Source organism: Rhinolophus ferrumequinum, chromosome 4 (assembly GCF_004115265.2).
Source record: "Rhinolophus ferrumequinum isolate MPI-CBG mRhiFer1 chromosome 4, mRhiFer1_v1.p, whole genome shotgun sequence".
Classification (NCBI taxonomy): domain Eukaryota; kingdom Metazoa; phylum Chordata; class Mammalia; order Chiroptera; family Rhinolophidae; genus Rhinolophus; species Rhinolophus ferrumequinum.
The window spans coordinates 46,768,356-46,789,650 of record NC_046287.1 but is presented as its reverse complement, the minus strand read 5'-3'; the positions used below and the strand labels follow the sequence as shown (position 1 = coordinate 46,789,650).

The window sequence follows — 21,295 nt, the reverse complement described above, 5'->3', positions numbered from 1 at the left end:
TCATATGCATTCTTTAAATGTTAAATATCCTTGGTCAAAAAAGCTACATATAAACATAAATACGTTACACACACACACACACACACACACACACACACACACTCACAACTTAAGCAGAAACATTCTCTTGGGCCTCCCATGAAATTTGATCTATTTTCTTCAATAAATCTGGGAAATCCTGTCAAAGAAAATAAAATGCGACTGTGGATTCCCTTCGTGATGAGCTGGAAAGTGCTCTTGTTATTTTGGAACCATCATCTGAGTTCCCTGAAGGCTTTTCCTGCACACAGACCTGGGCCCCACATTATGCAAATTGCATTCTGTTGCATAAGATGAATATTCAACATATTTCGAGCAAGATCAAGCTAGAATTCCCTGTCCTCCCCTTGAAGAAAAATCCTATTCAGATAAAAAATCATTTTCTAAAAATGCCTTATTTCAGATACAGATCAACTTTATTGATTTGACATTTATACTGTTATTTTTGTTTATTTCCTTTCCCCCAAATAATCTTTGAGATACCTAAAAATTATTAGATGCAATATCTGCCATAGTCTCCAGTCCTTGGTTTCTGTTGATGATTTTATCACATTGTTGGGTTCTGGTGTATGTGTTGATGTCAGGAGATATTTAAAAGTTTGCTTTATGTTTTTCACTCAAGAGAGATGTTTTATGTTTATGATAAGGTTGCACATGTATGCCATTTTTGTAAAGATAAAATATATCATCTTGAGTATGTGTGTTAGCCTGAAATAGAAGTATCGGTTATGTTCAGTGTAATGTAAGCAGTGTGGCAGGAATAGAAGTGAGCAAGGTGCTAACTGCCCTGTCCACTCTTGGCATCTTAAATATGGCCTCCTCACCCAGGGCTCAGATTTGTGGGCAACAGCACCTACCTCAGGATTTGTCCTAGTAACAACCGCAGGCAAATTACCTGACCCCTTCTTTTCTGCTCTCACCCCCCTAACTCCCCAGTTACTTGGCTTCTGGGCCTTCCTTTTGGTGGCTTGATTCTTTGATTTGCAGATCTTGGTTTTCTCTTGGCCTTCCCTTCTCTGATTCTTTTATGTGGTAAGAAGCACTCTTTGCCCAGGCCCTACCTTTAGAGACCCCATCTGCCCAGGCCAGACTTTTAGAATCCTCAGCCATTTTCTCAGAAGAGGACTTAGATAAAAATCAAATGCAATTTCCATTCTTTACTACCACTCCATAGTTAGACTGTTCTGTTCATTTCAATGTAATGAAATTTGAACTTCAAATATTTCAGTAAAACGAATTTTTTCCCCATATTCAGTCATTTATTCCACATTTAGTTACTGAGAGCCTACTAAAATAATAACATAGCACAACACAATATAACAATTATTACACTATATAATAATAGCTCTACTTCTGGAATAATAATGGCTATATTTATACAGTACACTCTACTTAGCATTGTTCTAAGCACTTTACAGGTTGGCTCATTTAATCCTCTCTTAAATTTAATCCTCCATTTAATTTTTCTCAACCTATTGAGAAAATACTGTTAAAATGATGATACTGTTATAGAAAGAGCTTAGGAATCTGTGAAAAGTCACCCAAATAGGAGATAGAGAAGACAGGATCTGAGCATTATTAGTCTGACTTATAGCTTACATTTTTAACTGTTTCACTCTAAAGTATTGCTTTCATGTGCCAGACATTTTTCATAACACAGTGTAGCACCTATTCTGACAACAACTTATAAACACATGATGAAGTAATGAGAACCTTCAAGGCATTGCTACCTAGGGAAAAAACTCATTTTAATTATTAAGAAGTATAATTTGAAACAATCTATTTTTTTGGAGATTCTCAAATGAAAAATAAAAATTGTAGGAAATTATATTTTTTCAGGAAAAGCTTGATATTCATACTGGGTGTTTAATATTCAGCATGGCTAACCCAACTCAGAGGTTTTGAACTAAGTTGAGTAAATTTTTTAAGAGGAGAACTCCAGTGAAGCTCAGGTTTAAAGAAAAAGTTAATAAAGATTTTAGTCTGGGAAATGAAGGAGTCTGTTTTAAGCTTATGCCCACTTTAAAATGATCAACTTGATGTCTGCGCAGTGTAAAGTAGTGTCTAACATGGGACCAATTTTATTGAGACTCTATAGATTTAAAATGTAGGCAATAAAATACTCAGATTATTCAAAGTAAATTCTGTTAAATAAAAATCACACTGGTGATTTGACTTGAAGTATGTATTCCTCTGTTTGTATTTCAGGAAGTAGCTCTCACATTCCCTTACCATCCAAATAAAGATATTCAATTAGTCAGATAATTCCACTTCAGGGAGACAAAAAAGTTATCTTGACTGAGATGTAAATAATCATATTTCCAATGCTGAAGCTGCTTGTTCCCTATGGAATCTTTTCTTCAGTACACCAGTAGTCATTTCTTTTATGGTCGTAATAATTGTAATCTGTTACTTAAAGATGTATCTGAAGAGAGTCAGTGTCAGATATAAACAGTTTGCTTGAAGGTACAATGCAGGCTTGCAAGGTTGCAGAACAGAAATCAACAAGGGAATACTTTTGTTAAAGGATTAGTGTAAAATGATGTTTAGGGAGTAAAATGTATTTTGACCAACTATAAACTATTGATAGTGCTGTGAGGAGCTATCAAGTTTTGTTATTTCTCTTCCAAACAACCTGTAACTTTGAAGGACCAAAAATCCTCCATGTAAATTCTGAACGTGGAAGAAAACGTGGAGTGAAAGAACACTATCATTCATCATTTGGCCAGAGATAAAGAATACTTGAAGTCATAATATGTTTCTGATATAAGACAAGAAAGAGGAGGAGGGATGGAGGGAAGGAAAAGAGACTGATGCTACAATGGGGAAAGCCCTGGGCTTTTTCTGGAACACCTGGATCCTGGGTCTGACAGTCAGTACTAGTGTCATCATGTCCCAGTCTCTCTGTCTCTCAGTGTTCTCATCTATCAAATTAAAGGGTTTCTTTGGATGCTTTACATTAATATTGGAGTTCTAAATTCTGGTTTTAGTCTAATTGATCTTCCTGAATGATGAGGTAAGAAATGTACATAAAAAGTATAAAGATTAATTGTTGCTGTCTTATCACACGCTGAATTTATGAGAATATTAGTTTCCAAATGGAGCTGGAAATGTTTCTATTACCTAGATGCAGGCATTTGGGGAGGCAGTAAGCCCTGGTGTTCTTCTGAAATTAATATTTCATCTGAGTCTCTTAACCAAGTGATACAAGTGGAGAAGAAGACAATTCCTTTCTATGTATATTTTTAAAAACAAATCAAGAAAATGCACTGTTACTGTATTTTGTAAATATTACAGCAAATAAGAATCGCCTGAAAAGAGAAGAAAAATGAAGATTCCTTGGATAAACCTCTAGATATTTCAATTCACCAGGCATGTGGGAGGCCCAGGAATTTATGATTTAATAAGGGTCCCCCTACTTTCCCACCTGCCTACCGGTGGGTGATTGTAAAACCCAACAGTCAACAAGCACACAACAAGCATTATTGCAATGGCTGGTAGGGGATATGATAGTAGCTTTAGATCAAGTGGTAAGAGTAGAATTGGTGAGAGTGGGTAAACAGACTACCCAGGCACAAAAACCAGCACTGAGTAAAATAAAATATTTGGTTTTCCTAACTTCATTTGCCACTAAGTTGATGTTTACAGAAATTTGAACCAGTTCTGCATTCTCCTTTACTAATGCATCGACCCTGGGACACATGAATACTGTCACTTGTGTATGCTGGCATCAGCTCACCCAACTAACAATACACAATGAATGTGTGCATAGGGATGAAGTGTTCTTTAATTAGGAAAAAAAAATAAGTGTTATGTATTACGCAAAACGCATTTTCAAGGACCTCAAAGTTATCTACTCTATATGACATAGTTTTCTGATATTACCGTCATATCTTTAAAAAATACTTCCATTATCCTCTTTTACAAAGGTGGTTCCACTTTCCTTCCTCTGTCCCAACAGGCATCTGTTACTCACGTGTCTTAATTTGTTTTGCTGTCCCAGCTCAATTTTCTAAGGCTTCCTAAACAGGAAAGCCTCGAACCTCCTCACCTCATTTTATCATGAATTGTACATCTTCCTACAGAGTTCATAACTCTAGCAAAACAGGAGGGGGTAATACTGTTGTCCTCTTGATACCTGCTCTTGTGTTCATTGTTCAGTTTCAGGGCATAGAAATAGAACTGCTTTGTTTTTTTATGGCATGGTACCTAATTTCCCTCAAACTCTTCCTCTTCTTCCCTAGAGTTACTCATACAAAGGCATACACCATCACTCACCTGTATTTCTATGCTCATGGAGTATTGTGTGAGTTCTTCAGCCATCCTGGCACCTGTCCTGTCTCTGGATAACATGTATTGACATCCACCCTCAGGAAATCGCAGCGCTAGTAGGCACATCATATCCATGCCTCCCACTGCCATTTTTTCCTTTCGGTACCAGGCATTGCATGGAATTAATTAAATAATCTGAGCTGCAGTGACCGTAACTGGCCATCAGTGTCCACTGTAGGAAAGCCAAGGGCCTCAGTAGTATCTGAGGACGGCTTATTGTTTTGTTCTGTGATGTGGCCCCAGGGAAGAGGGAGGCATACCTCTAACCAAGCAGATTCCAAGTTCATCTGGATACACAGAGGTGCTCCTTTCAGAATGGAAATTCTGTCATCTGTCATCATTCATTCTTCATTTCACTGAATGGATCAGTTTCTTTATCTTAAAAAAAAAAAGGGTATTAAATTTGAGATGATTTTCAATGTCTCTGTTATTCTAAGAATTTGTGACTCTATATGCATGTTTTCCTGCACAATAATATATAACACCTTTTGAAAATATTCGTATATATACATATATATACACGTATATACATATACGTGTATATATATATATATATATATACGTATATATGTGTATATATATGATGCCAAAAAAATGTATACAAGTGGACACTTCAGTCAACATTGCTCAAGCAGTAGTTTTCTTCAATCAGAATTATCTGGACACTGATGGTAACCACTTTGAGCATCTCTTGTAATTGCAGAAGTCAAACATGACTTGCATTCATCTTTTGTTATTGGTATATATTGAATATTACAATTTTAATACAGTTTTCCCTTCTTAAAATGTGTTTTCCTTTCTTAAAAATTTTGGCACCCACTGTGTATGTATGTGTGTGTGTGTATAGTGTAATCATGTGAACAAATGTGTGTATATTTCAACTATATATATTCTCAAACATATGTATACATATATGCATGTATACATATATATGTATTTGTGTGTGTTTCATTGGAATTATGCATTGTGCTTAAATATACACACATTTGTTCACATGATTACTCTTCTGGTCAGAGTGTTTTTATTTCTTTTTATAAATGTTAAATAATAGTTTTAAAATTTACACATATTTTAAAGCTTCATTTGCTATGCTTAAAAAATATTTCTTTTCTTCATTAAGTTTCCCTGTGGTTTCTTCAACATTACAACTCAGTTGGATATGTCTCCCAGGTTGAAAATGGCTATTATCCGTTCTTCGTATTTTGGCTAAGGTAATTTATAGTAATAAAGAAGCAAGTGTGGTACTTCAGTTAATTTCCCTCTAGTATTCATGTAATTCCTATAACACTGAACACTGATGCACAGAATATAATTGATTATGACAAAGAGAAGAATGCTGCCATTCTACTTAGAGTCACTTACCAGAAAGAAAATGCAATTGAGAAACATATGCAAACGGCAGACTGTGTATAATTAACTTTAAGTAGCCTTTCGGACAAAATAAAAATATGAAATATCCTATTTTTCTATTATTTGGTTGATAATAGACAATAAAAAGAAATGAATGTACTTTTTTAGGCTACCCAAGTTCTAGTGCTATTTTATGGAGTATGAAGGAAGGAATTGGGGTTGAGGTGGAAAAGACACTGAGAGCTTAAGAGGAAGAAGAGAGAGAAAATAAATGAAGATAATAAATCAGCAGTAGGAAGCTCTGTAAGGCAGCATTAGGGAAAGGGAAGAGAAAAGAAAGAGGAAAAAAGAGAGGATTTTGAGGCGGAGACAGCAAAGGGAAAGGCATGGAAAAGAAGCATAATAAAGAGAGTGGAGAGGACGGGCCATGTCTCCTGCTCACTCCATCATATTATGGAATCCACCTGAGCCCCGGCTCCAGCCTACCATTCTGAGGAGGAGAAAACAAAATCGTCCTTCCTGAAGCCCAGTCTGGAATTTCCAGCCACACTGAAAATACTTATTCTTTTCTAGATCCATGACCCCTTTCACCTATTTCCTTTAACCTCCTCTTTTGGAATGGTAGCTACGCTTGGTTAATGTTGTTGTCTAAGCAAGGAAACAATATGGCCATATTTACTTCCAAAGAAGTATACCTCTGACAGTGAGAATTAGTGGAAAAAGACGAGTGGCAGTGTGAAAACTTTTGCAATCAGTAGGAAAGGTGAGGGATGCTGAGCATACATAATGGAATGTTATTTAACCTTAACAAGAAGGATATTCTGCCATTTGCTACAACATGAATAAAGCTAGAGGACATTATACAAGGTAAAACAAGCCAGACACATAAAGAAAAAACAAAAACAAACAAACAAAACACTACATGGTCTTGCCTGTGGAATCTAAACAAGGAAAATGCATATAAGCAGAGACTTGAAAAGTGGTTGCCAGGGGCAGGAAGGTAGGGAAATGGCGGAATAAAGAAAAAAAAAAGACTAAATAAAGAAGAGCAAACTAAATAGGGGTTACAAACGACAAAACGTTTGGACAGCATAAGTGTGTGTATGTGTGTGTAATCTGACTATCTTTATGTGAGATAGGCACTCTACTGTTACAGTCTACAGTCTGGTCACAATGACAACTACTCCTTAAATTTAGAAAGGAACACAAGATACCTTTGTACACATGTTAACTTTGTGTGTGGGCCTGGAGACAGTGGTGTTGGCAAACCCTCAGTGAAGGGGCTGGAAAGGATGAGAGATATTTGAAAGTAGTTTTTGAAGAGATATGGAAAGAAATCCGTGGTTTTCTGGATATGGGAGATTGCAGAATCAAGGCTCTTTCTTTGTGACTAACTTAGAACCTGGTGAACTGTGATGCTTTTCACTGAGAAAACAACCAGAAGGAAGAGGGGACCTGGGTAAAGGAAGTTACTGTACTCAGTTTTGGACACAGCATATCCAGGTGGGTTATAATCCCACTGAATGACTAATTTGGATGATGACAAAGCTCATTTATCCTAGAAGAAACAAGTCTAAGAGCTGTCTTAAGGATAGTGTGCAGATAAAGAATTGTTCTGTGAGGATAGGTGGTGATTACTTTCCTTTTTCTCCTTAATCTGACCAAAGATGAGAAAATGACGTCTATAACATCTTCATGGGTAAAGTTAAATATTGGAAAAAACTTTACTAAATAACATGATGTCTCAAAAAAGCTTTCTAATGTATTCTACTTGATTTCTAAGTATACAGAATCAATAAAGGCAATTTTGGACACTGGATATAGAGGAGAGAACTACTTGAGTTAAATGTATAACTGTGCCTTTATAAAAATGATGCTAATAATATGGGGATGAAATATCAGGCCTTCAGATCATCTCATAGTGGTTCACAGTCCTCAACATACATAAGAGTTATTCAGATAACATTGTAAATACCTGGATCCCGGAACATTAAACTATAAGATTCAAATTCAGTGAGTTTTATGCCTCAAGAATCAGCGTTTTGAATATGTGTTCCAGACATTTCTAGTGCAGATGCCTAAAGGAGCACACCTTGATAAACACGGGTCTCCATCACTGTCCCATGGACCATGACCTTCAGATTCCATGATTATATATTTACCATTGACGACGATAATGATGATGATGAAGATGGTGATGTTCACAAATTTATGTTCCAGTTCAAGCCCCTTTTAGTAAGTGAAATAACATGACCATAATAGTGTTCATCTTTCCCGTTGACCAAGTGAGATCACCTTGGAGGAAGTGCATGGAAAAAAGTCCTGGCTGTGATCATAACTCTGCTCAATCTAGAAAGAATAGGGCAAGAAATGTGTCCTTGAGCATCAAGATAATATAGGGAAAGAAGAATTTTGCTGACACTTGAGAAAATGAAATAAGAAAATATAGAAATAAGTAAGACATTGAATTCCAAACCAATAATGGCTGGTTTGCAATCCTGAAAAAAAAAGAGGTGGTTTTCATCATACAAAGCTCAAGGGAGAAATCAGCCTGAGACAGCCTGAGGCACCCAGACACCTACTGAATTGAAGAGAGTGATTCAGGACAGGGACATCCTGTCAAACCAGGTTTCCAATGACAACAGATCTGGGTTGCTTCAGAAGTGAATGCTTTTTCGATTACTTTAAAAATTACTAATGAAATAAATATATTTATGTTTAATACATTGTTTATTTTTCCTGATTAGATTTTCTCAGAGATAATTTTGTATTCGTCTAAGCAGGGTCTTCCCACACAATTCCCATTTCTGGAACAGAGACTTCCTTCTCCTTTTCTAAGTGATCAGTGGGACCCTGGTGCTTGGGCCACTTTTGAATTTCTTTTCTGGGTCCTATATAGAGAGTGGACCCTGTCTTACACAGATTTCTTAACTATACACCCTGTCTTACACAGATTTAACTATACACCCTGTCTTACGCAGATTTCTTAACTATACCAAAGCCCCTAATTTCTAGCTAACAAAAATGTAAACACATGTATCTGACAGCAAAAGAGTTTACATGAACTATATGGAAGATCAATTGTACTCCATGTAATTACTCAGCACTTAAATACAGGCTAATGAACGAGTCAAGTACTTGGTATGGATGTGTATATTAATAAACTCATCTATCATTCATTCAATAAACATTACTGTATATGTTTCAATGACAGCTATTGTGATGTAAATGCTGGGACTTTGAAGATACATGAAAAATTCCTGATTTAAAATGAACAAACAAACCAAAATTAAAAGTCCAGTAGATAGAAGGAAATCATTGGGAATGCGTCTTGACTAGATGAATTCTAAGGCGGCTATATTTTCTCAGAATTTATAATTCCATGATTATATTTGTACATTTCCTATCACTGCTCCAACAGTGATGGATATGTAGGAAGTCTTCAGTCTGAAATTCTTGATTGATTATTAAGGCGGAATTAATTTTACCAGCAAGTCTTATTAATTTATTCCTTGAGTGTCCTCCTCTTCATGACATTTATTATGCATGCCGCTTATCTTTTTTTCCCCACTAAAAACACATTAAACATCAGCAAAGAAGATATGTTTGTTTATCTTTCAAGTTAGAATTGCAAAAAAGCAGTTATTTAGCCTTTTTTTTTTTTTTTTCTGGAAAGAGCATGAGAAACCCACAGAGACAAAACTCTGACATGCAATGTCTGCCTTCTGATGTGGTCATATTTGCATTCGTGAGGTGAGTCGTAATGTCTTCACCTTAAGAAAGAATCTCAGGGCAAAAAAATAAAATTTGATTTACAGTAAATATTGCTACCACTTAAACTTTAACATTTTAAAGCAAGTGCATGAATTATGACAATTTGAGAAAAGCGCTTTATTATTTCTATAAGTTCATGAAATGATATGAAACACTTTGGTTTTATATTTCCTTTAGAATCAAAGAAAAATATATCATTGCAATTTGCAATTTTGTCCTTATTTTCCCTAGATTGAAAACACTGTAAAATAGTGTAAATAGTAACAAAATTTAGATTTGATTAAAATGTTTAATTTTTTTAAAATCTGGAGGTGGTGGTAGGTCGTAGATGATGAAAGAAATTTTATATATAAGAAATTTTAAAGACTACCCAAAAGATTGGGTCCTAAAACAATAGAGAAACAATATTTAAAAATGAATCATCTCTGTTTTCATTTTCCATATCATGAAAAAAATGCAATAAACTACATAAATTCTAAGAAGGCCAATATACCATATAGTGAATGACAAATCAAGTTTAACATTAAAGCAACATTTAATAACTAGTATATGTCACTTTGGAAGACTTCATGGTTTCTACTACATTATTAATTAAATATTCACATTTACTTTCTATTCTATAACCATAAAGTAATGTTATCAATAGATGCAGTACAAAATTGTTTTTGTATTAAGAATTTGCAAATCAGATAATGCTTTAATGCTTAACTTCTACATTGTTTTATCCCAATATTAATTAGAATCTATATTTCTAGCAATATTAATAATAGAAAAATCAATATTTTAACTTCCAAAGTTCTCTAGACAACTCTTACCTAGAGTTAAGAGACATTCTCTTAATATCCGAGGAGAAATAAATTCTAATGTGAAATATGTTGAAATAAAGAAGAAAACTGTTAAAAAATTGTTCCACAGGTGCCATAAGTGGGTTAGCTATTTTCCTAATCCAGTTGGAGTCCTATGAAAGGCTGTTTTATTGACTTAGCAAAGCCAAACATATACCTAGGAGAAATAGTAGTGAACCTTTATTTAATTTAAAATTGCATTACATGAGTGGACTTGCACATTGAAATGGGTAGACAGAACTATTGCCTTGGGCAATAGTTCTCCTGTGTTTATCTTAAAAAAATCAAATAATACCTTGTAGGAATTTGAATGCAAACAAAGTTCTTATTCATTTTTGTGCATCATTCATACATCAGCAGTAATAGAAAAAAAAAAAGGAAAAGAAACCATATCAGCAATATGTGCCTATTTAAAAGCACAGGGTGTTCAGTAATACCTTGGTTCTCTGAGCCACGGAAGCCAATCCTGATTTTATTTTTCTCCTCATGATCAGGCTTTGGGATCAATTAGAAATTCCTCAGACTCATTAAACCATTAACTACCAGGGCCAAAATATTATGTTATTTAATTTTTTTATGAATAACAGCTTCATTAGACATTATGTTCCTTGTATAACCAGGGAAAACTATGGAATGTGGCATATTGTAGCACCTAATTTCAATTACCCAATATTCCAATCATTTTTTAACAAGAGACTTGCCCAGGGGTGTGCTAAAACACTGGCAAACTAGCATGTACTAATTGACCCGACAGCATGTTAAAATTACCTTAACCATTTTGTTCAATACCTAATTGTGTTTTCTATTGATAGTTGTGTTCTACCTAGAATCATTTGGTGCTTTAAAATATTTTTTTACTCTGAAAAATCAGTGGTAGATTGCACTATTGGTTGCGCGATGTGATTTTATATTTGAGGCAGTTGGAGAGGACAGCAAGATAAAATTGAAAAACATAAAGTCTACAGTATGCAGATGGAGGTAATGCAAAACTCCAGTCATTTTTAATGTATTAGTGAATTATTTTTGTTAATTCCACTTCAAAGTGAGTTTGTTAAGGGTCATTCAATAAGCTGAGGGGTAGATGGAGAGTACATGGGTACGTTACCACTGGGGAAAAGTAGAGTTATTGTGCCATGGGCACTGTGTGGTGTGTATGTTCCTGTATATTCTGTACTCATAAATTATTAAGACACACTCTCTCCCATGCAATGAAAAGGCCACACAGAGAAATTAATATTCTTGTAAGTACAATGAGGTATTTTTCTTAGTTATCATTTAGGGATTTTTCTGCATACTCATTTGTGACATACTGTGAAAATAAAATCCAATTTTTTGTTGTATGGGATCTATATATGTAATTCATAACTTCAGTTTTTTTAATGTTTCAAAGGCAAATGCCTTATATAATTCATTTTTTAAGTGGACTACACAGTGGGATAGATAGGTGGACAGGTATAATGGGAGGAGAAAATACCCATCTCTGAAGACTAAATGAAAGATGGCAGTGCCACCAATACTAATTTAAGCTGGGTGACCTTGAGAATTCTGAATGACTTTTTATAACATGATGATGACATTTGAAATGCTTTCCAAACAATAAATGAAATGCTCAATTATGTTTCCTTTCATCTTCAGATATTGTGATTATGTTCTAACAGAATTATGGGAATTAATTACAGTAGTTCACCAAACATTGCCATGCCTATCATATACACATTAAGAAGAAATCAGAATTTCCCCAGCTGTACAGTTGGCCTGGTGGGCACAGTGCCAGGAGAAGCATTCTTCTATCAGAGACACTTCTGCTGCCGAGATCCCAGTGATGAAACTTGGGTTCTTAGGAAGGAGTGGATGCTCTTCATCCTCTCTGCTTATCTGTCCAGGATCCGTCTTCAAAATTGTAGGAAGACAAAAATTATGAAAACTGCAAAGGGCATTTATGTTTATCCATGAGTGTATATACATACTTGCTATAATCTCAAATAGAGAAAGATTACATTCAAATACATGTTTCTTTAAAAATAGTGTTCACACAATTCGGGTCCTTGTAAGAAATCTGCAAATGCAAAGGTTTTCTAAGTTTCATAAGGTCTAATAAATTTTAAAGAGAAATTAGATAACCTTTTTTACCTAGTACTCCAATTGTTAAAGCAACAAGCCCATAGGAAAGAAAGTCGGGAGCTTTTGGTCAAAATCATTTTTTTCTTTTTCTTTTAACATTTAAAACTCAGTTCACTTCATTGGTAGACCTCAGGGTTTCATCTCATACCTAGAATCGTTATTACTGTCTTTCAGTTAATGTCAAATTGCTTTCACTCTGTCACTGAAATGACCTAGAAAAAGTCCCATGAAAGTAGACACTATAAAATTACATGTCCATATCATCTTATGTCCTGAAACTAGATAAAATGTCAAAATACTATAAATAAACGTGTAATCAAACTATAAAGTTATGAATGATTCTAAGGATTCCTTATTACTGCTTTTAAATTTATTTACTTGAAAACTAATTAAATATATTAAATCTATAATCTTTAAGATTTTAAAGAGAGAAAACAACTTTATTTTGATAATTATTTTAGTAAAACTTTTATTTCAACTTGCAATAATATGTGTCTAATGTGATATCCTTAAGAAGGTCATTTCATCGCCTCACTTGGAAAAGACTAATATATTTTACCAGAAAGATATGGATATTTTTATTGCACTGGTGATTTTGAAAATATAATTTATTGAATAGTTCTTCCTAACAGTGATCATTTGTTAAAAAGTTAACCATATTTCTATTCATATTTGCATGAGAGAAATAATTTTGCAAGGAAAATACTAATATTTCAGTTGCTGATATGTGTGTATTATGATAAAAGTATTTCATCCATATTTAGCTATCAGGTTGGTTTCAATATGTTTTCCATTTAATATTTGTAATTCTGTCATAATGAAGGGGTATATACTCATTTTCATCCTATTTAATGATATGTAACAATCAGGGAAATTTCTGGATATCCAGATTGCCAAGCTGAATGAAATACTGTTTTCTTTATAAAAGATACTGGAAAAAAACGAAGGGGAAAAACACTTACTTTAAGATTCAGCTCACCTCCCTACAAGTTTAAAGGAGAGGGGACAGGGGCCCCAATAATATTTCAGTCCATTTCCATTTTCCTTCCTGGTAAGACCCTTCATGAGGTTACTTGTCATACATTTAATCTTTGTGCAATTTTCTACTTTTATATCCTTCTTTAGAGATTCTTCAGATGCTGATAAATGTTCAAAACAATCACAATATTCACAGAAGAGATAAAGGAACTACTTTAAATTATATAGTTTTATGTCATTCTTCTTGGACCACGAGTTTATTTTTAGTATTCTTTGTTGAACTTCCGTCTTAGGTATCATGATAGCATTACTAATAAATTGTGTATACTTGGCAAATAAATTAGACACAACTCCTATTATATAAAGTTGCTGTCCACAGGATTTCAAGTGAGCTGCACAGAGGAGTATGGGGAAATGTTGGAAATACTCACTTAGTTGCATACTGACCAGATTGTTGGCACTTTGAACAATGTTCACTATCTGCTATTACTCCTATATCCTGGCGACCTCTGCCACCAGCCCCAACCCCTATGAGAGACAGTCACAACTCCTTGGCCCGGAATTCAAAGCTGTCTGCCAACCTAACTTGTGAAGCCTTTCCTCTCCATTGTCCCTCCTCCCACTGCATCCCAAAACAAGGATAATTTTTTTTTTAAACACCCATAGGTTACTTGTACCTCATTAATGGCTCTGAAACCATTCTTTCTTTACTTATAGACATTTGTTTATGAGCCTCACATTCCTTTACATAGTCACCTTCTCTTTCTAGCTCATCCTTGATTTCTTTTCTGTTTCTCTCAGCATGCCTCCAAGGTGGTTTCTTTGTTTCCCTGTCTATATTGTGACCTTCACCACTGCCCCAAAGTCATAGTTAGTTTCTGCCGCTGGATATATTCGAGTTACTCACTCACCTTTACATGTATCTTTGTAATGTCCACTTTAGAAGCTTATTCATTTCCATGCCAGCAGCATTTCTCCCTATCCAGCTTTTATAATTAGAGGAATCACTCTCCTAGTTTTCATATCCAAATAGAGCTGTCATTTGTTGTTTTCAAGTTATGTGCACATAAAGACTTATTAAGGGAAACATTTAAGGTCTTGGATTTGCACTGTTTCCAATATGCAACAGGCTGTGAAAGTTGTTGTGATGATTACTGAAAAATCCAACACATCTAAATTTCGACTAACATTAGTTTTTTTAAAGAAACTTTGCTTTCACCAATTAAGGGTGTGCTAGTTACAAGTGCCGTACCATTTTCTCTTATTCTAGGCATTGAAAAATATCACTAAACCTTAAAATACCATATTTATTATTGCATACGGGTTTTCTTTTTCAGTGTTCTTCATTTTCTGACTATTTTTCTAGATTGCTGCCATTACATACCCTTTACATACATAGATGCGTAATGATAAATACCTCCTAAAACCTTGCAGGCCTGGAGTTCACATTTTAAGTATATCCTGAGGATTTATCATTATTCTACAAAATGCTAGAGAGAATCAGCCCAAATGGAAGACTTTTCTTGATCTAAATCTATTTCTGTAAATTTCTGCCATTGGAGTGTTGGTCTCTGGCACTTGCAGTATAAAATACAGTCCTTCAAATTTCCAACATGATGGAAATTTGTACTCTGAGTTAATTGTTTTTGGATTTGCCAAGTATGTTCAAGTACACATGTGTACCTCCATGGAAATAAATATCTACCAAACAAATAGCTGCACATGATTTTTGTAAATTATAGTCTTCCTAAATCAAAAGTCAGTGAGAATGTACATTGAGAATATAGGTAACGATTGCATTTTATCACTTAATGTTTGGGAATTATAAAAGAGGACAATACAAATGTGTGCCTGTGCTGAGCCCAGAGTACCATATATTCTAACATTGGCAATTCTGTTCTGCTATAGAGCAAAGAAAAAAAAAACAAAACACAACTCAGCCATAGTGTAAGAGAGGAGGGCTGTGAAATGTGTTACGTAAAAGGCTTAGAGCCTATAAATATGTGCTTATTATGATAAATTGGCTTTGAATCTATGTCCTTTACTTACAAGGGCTCCAAATCCAAAAGGTTTCTATGGAAGGTGCTGTTCTCACGCATGGTCTTCAAGTCGATTTCAAGGAATGATGCTTTTTAGTGAGAATGAGTGCAGTGAACACGTTTTAAGAGAGTGAGTTTATGTGTAGGTGACATAATGGCAAAAAAATCACTGATATAACACTAGTCTTGCTATGTATCTGGCCTTCTTAGTTTTAGTAAATGCCTGAAATTGTCAGAATATGGGAGTCTCTTTTTTTTGTGATTTATTTGTCATGGTTTTAAGAATGTTTTATTTTAATGGCTTCAATTTGTTTCCTGATGTTTGTCATAAATTTGAAGACATGTAAAAGTATATTCATAGCTGAAAAGGCTTATTCCTTTGAAACTAACACTGTCCGTTTACATTCAACATAAACTTTTTTCTTATCTTGTCCATGACAGACCTTTACAATAGGACACTATAAATTATTTTTGGTAAGTATCGTATTAGGCTCCTTTCTTTCTCATAATAATTTCAAAATTATAGATAATTGACATTATTCATTTTATTTGTTATGTCCCATGTTCTTATTGTAAGTCCCATAGATTTGGAAAGAGCTCTTTTTTTATATGAAATTTATTCTCTCTCAATGTACTTTTCTTGCCCTTTCCAAGCCATCATTCATTTGCTCTGTGAAGAAAACTCCCATTAGTTGGTCACAGATTGGGACAAAGGTCACATTTGCTGATCTTCCTGAAGCCCATTCAGTCATTATTTCTTCCCTACTCCCTTATATCTTAATCGTTTTGTTCATTATATTTATAGTAAGGATTTTGGAGTTGGACTAGTCAACTTAACTGTGTATTATTCAACTTTGTGAATAATAATAATAACATAATAATTAACGGAAGCAAATAATAATAATCACATAATAATTAACTGAAGCAAAATCCCCCATACATCCAGATTTAGAATTCTAACAAGTGGCGCTGGAACATGTGTGTTTGTTCCCAAAGTGAGTGTAGATGGGAGAGGTCGGTCTGCTTTCCTTCTGTCAGATTCAGCTCTTTGAGTTCTCATCATGTAAATATCTGCACAGTGATTATAGTTCACTGCATACAGCATATTTAACAATATGAAACTGTAATATACATGGGCCCTTAAATGCAAAGCCTGGTACACAATAAGGAGGGAGGAGGAATGATTGGTTTTTAGTGTGGAGGAAAATCTGCTTTTGTTGACTATATATTGAAATGTTACATTCATCTCCAAAAAATGCTATTGCCCTAAGAAGTGCTTAAGAATAATTTTGATTAAATTTAATTTCTATCTAACTTGCGAGTTTTAGAATCCAACGACCTCTAATGCCAGATTCAACTCTATTGTATACCATATTACAAATGCATACACGTAATACATATTTGTTGATGAAAGCCTCATTTATGTGTATGACTCTATGCAGATGAATAATAAACAGAATAAACATTTGTTTTAGTTTTCCCAGGGTAGTCTGGTTCACACAAGTTGTTCTGGTATAACCCTTAATAGTGTCCCCTTAAATGCTGACAGTTGTCCGAATTTAGAGGATCCATTACATGGTCATTAGAAATATAATTATATTTGAAGTTGTTTTTTGATTAATTTGGGTATTGGCATGCATGATGTGGTAGAAATAAACAATATTTCTGTCAACATAATAAACCATGATAAGACTTGCTTAGTGATGCTTGTTATACGTCAAGCCACACTGATCCAGACATGCCTACTTGAACTCTGTTGTTTCCTCAACTTTCTCGATTCCCTTATGTGGTGTAGAGATGAACACCATTATTTTTTACACTGAAATAATACTCTTTTACAGCCCTATTCTTTTCACAGAGTACTTTCAACATCTCCTACCCAGTCATCCAGTAGCAATTATCCTGTGGGTTCTTGAACATATATCAAACATGTATTCAGCCACCCTCTTTCCTGGTTCTGAACTTGACCTACTGAATTTATCAGTATTCCTGCCCTGTGATGTTCTGTGTCCAGGAGCGTCTTCATTACTCCATTTTCCCACTTTTAAAACTAATAGTTCACAAGTAATAACACTGACAAGTGAAGCTTAACCTTATACAAAGAATTACTATTGTGCTGATAAACAAGAAGGGAGGAAAGTCTCTGATATGTTAAGATGAAGAGAGTTGAGAAAGAGAGAACAGAAACAAAGATGAAGGGAAGATGCCACAACAAACATGGATACCTGTTTTCTGAGGGCAGAGAAGAATATTGGAAGAGGGACAGGGGACATTGAGCACCCTACAGAGCTGAACTCCTTTTGTTCAATCACTTTGTATCAAAGGTTCCTCAGAAAAAGTTAGATATAAGCCTAACACTATGTGAAAAGAGCAACATACTCTATAGCTGAGTTACCATAAACAGATATTCAAGAAAACTCAAAGTATTTCAAAATTGATATATATTTAATTATACACACAGTTCTATTCCACCTAGTAATCAAATGGTTTACATAAACGAGTACTGATGATTAGTCTTTTCAAATGCAAAAAACACACTCTGGAGTCTACTGCAAAAAAAGATGGGAGGGGCAAAGTAGATCTGGAATAAGCAGAAATTCTTGCATTTGTGACTCAGGCACTGAGATAATCAAAACATCCATTGGTTCAACAAGAAATCTGAGACATGATTCAGAGAGAGACTTGATAAAAATGGCAGTTTGTCCTGCAGAAAGGAGTCATGTTAACCTGGCCACTCTGCAACAGCTATAGCGTCACTATTGATTTCCTTGCCACTAATTCTAGGGACACGCTTTACCATTCCAATGCACAATAAATACTGGCAACTACTTTCTGTCTCTGAACACTTGACCTGCTACTAGTCTTAGGTTTCATGACTTCATAGAAAGATGCTCAATTTGTTTGCATTTAACTTGATAGGACTTTTCATTATATATGCTAATAGTAATTATGTTGGAAAACAAATCTATTAGCTAACATCTAATTTAACATGGACTAACTCGGAAATTCTTTGACTTAGAAAGCAGTTTAGATTCTTTAAAAAAAATACAAACAGATCTTTGAATTCTTGTAACTAGTATAAGAGTAGATGGGCTTATCTTACTCAGTTCAAGCAATGGTACATTGGGGTATTTCCTATCCCTGTATACCATGCTCATAGTGTATTCTGAGTGGATAACATCATGCAAAAGTTCAAAATAATCAAATAAGCAATGTAAGTGTTCTTTTGTTATAAGCCCTTATTGTACAAGGTGTGATAAAAAAAAATACAGTGAATGTTGAAATAAGAAAGAAAAAAATTACTGCAGTAAAAGACATTGCCATCAATCCCCCCCAAAATACTAGCCCCAGCTTCAAACACACTTATCCCATCATTCCTGCCATTTTCTGTAGCAGTCCTGGAAGTCTTCTTTTGTGAGTGTCTTTAGTTGGGCTGTCATGGCTGCCTCAATGTCCTGAATCAATTCAATATGTTTACCTTTCATGGTCATTTTGACTTTGGGGAAGAGCCTGAAGTCACATAGTACCAAAATCATGGTCACTGCAGCGTCACCATAAACTGATTTTAACATTTTCTGTGTTTCTTTAGTACTTTTTTTTGCAGTTTAAAATAAAATTTCATATGTTGTTCGTGTTCCATGATTTAAGGAACACTTTAAAACACACCTTCGCTCAGTCGTAGTTGACACCGACTGGCTGCACCGAACAAGTTGAAACTTGTTACACACTGTTACTAAGGTTAGATGCACCGCTTCCCTTATGGAAGATTCCTGCCTTTCTGTTGGATGGCACTCAGCAGCAGCATTCACCGTATTTTTTGATCATGCCACATAAGATTGTATTTTAAACCTAAGGATAACTATTACAATGGCAAAGATACCAATTTGCATCCCAAATATCAATGGGATGCATTGTCTTTATATACTGTTAGGGCTTCCCTGATTTCATAGTGTCCATACTAGAAAATATAATTAATCCATTACATTTCCCCAGGATAGTTTCCACTTGAGCCCCACACTTGAAATTGTAAACAGTTCCACACTTGAAAGGGTAAACTTCTTATTACAAGGAGATCCAGAGAATAATTTCCCTGATAATTATACCTTTGTATGAATCCATCTTTTCTCTAGAGATAATAACTTTAAAACCACTAAATTGTGGTTAGAGTATTTATTAAAACATAAAATCACTTATTCTTGATTGTCTCTGGATATAGATTCGTTTGAATACTTGAGGCTATGATAACAAATGTATATGCCATTTTAGAGAAAACCGCTCTGTTGTATGTTTTTATGTACTTGGTTGTTATACATGAATGAAACACTATATTTGTTCCTATGCATGAAAGATTTAAATACAGTTTCCAAATTCTGACTTAAATCCAAGATATCTTTCAGTATTATTTCAATAATAATCTTCTGAGCATTTTTTACCTATCAGTTTATAAGTGTGCATTATAAATGTGCATCTTGTAACTATCATATTTACCTAACAAAGCTGGTCACATTGCTAGGAATACATCATTATATTAGTGGGTAAGAGAGTTATTACACGTTACTGAAAAGACATTCATAAATATTTTTAAAAAGCAAGGAAAATAATATAATTGACACTTAAGATACCTAAGATTTTTAAGTAAGGAAAAGTTGTCTTCAAGTAATCAAATACACTATAAGAAATTAGGAATTGCCTGAAACTAATAAAAAAAATAGGAATTGCTTCTTCATAATTTGTTTAAATGACATATAAAATGACCACATTAATTTTTGTTAATTGAATAGAAGAATAGACTAGAGGAACTGCAATGTATTTCACAATTTAAAAAATTAAATTTATTTTTAAATAGATATAGTCACTATTTCTTCTATAAAAGTGAAATATCAGCAGATATCCACTTTACACTGAAATTAATTGAATTGGTATTTACACTGCAGTTCGTTTATTTCTCATTTGCTAAGAAGAGACTGATGCTTGGTTTTCCTTCAATAATATATTCATTGAGCATTGAATCACAAGTATTTATTGAACTATCAGTGTTAAGGGGACACAGACACATATCAGCCATTATTCCTGAGTAAAACTGATGTTATTTTCTCCCAGCTCTGTCCAGGAGAGTAGGATTTCATCTAATTTATTTAAACAAAAGCATCCCTAGAGTGAAGAAGGACTATAAGTTGGGTTTTCCAAGCTTAGAAGAAACATTAAATTTTCTTTATTTTGAGTCTGGAAACATGGAACGATATTCTAAATCATGCGTCATCTGCTAAGAGCTTTCTTTAATATATGAACTATAATTCAGTTTAAACAATAAAAGAAATTAACTGGGAAAACACAGTAGGCAAAACCTATGCTGTAGCTTTATATTCAAATTATGTTTTTTGAGACTATCCCAAACTCATCTTTCAGTTTATTGTGTCCTTTATTAAGCTGGTATCACTAATAGTTGAATTTTACTTTAATTTTATCATTTTATCTACTTGTCTTTCTCTTATTTCTAGGTACTTTCTTCATGTACTGAATTTTTGTTTTCTTAAAAGTTAAAAAACAAGCTTTTCTCTGGATCACATTTGTATGTGGGCTACAAATTAAACTTCACATAGTTTTTCATGGGTCATTATTGTTCGAGTGAACCAAAGAGAACCTAACTTTGCATTCAATTTAAAGTTCATAAAAAGTGTTTGAAATCCTATATTAAAATTATAGATTTCATTGGACACTGAACAGTGCAGAGAGCTAGAGAAGTGGTAATGTTTTCAGATTCTATTTATTAATAGATATACACCATTATTAACAGTATCGTATCTTTCATATTAATCT

General features: G+C 34.2%; 1 protein-coding gene across 5 annotated transcripts in view; it reads left to right on the top strand.

Moving 5' to 3' along the window:
* Positions 1–21,295, top strand: part of FGF14 (fibroblast growth factor 14) — a 600,644-nt gene that overhangs the window by 473,992 nt on the left and 105,357 nt on the right. The window lies entirely within an intron of this gene.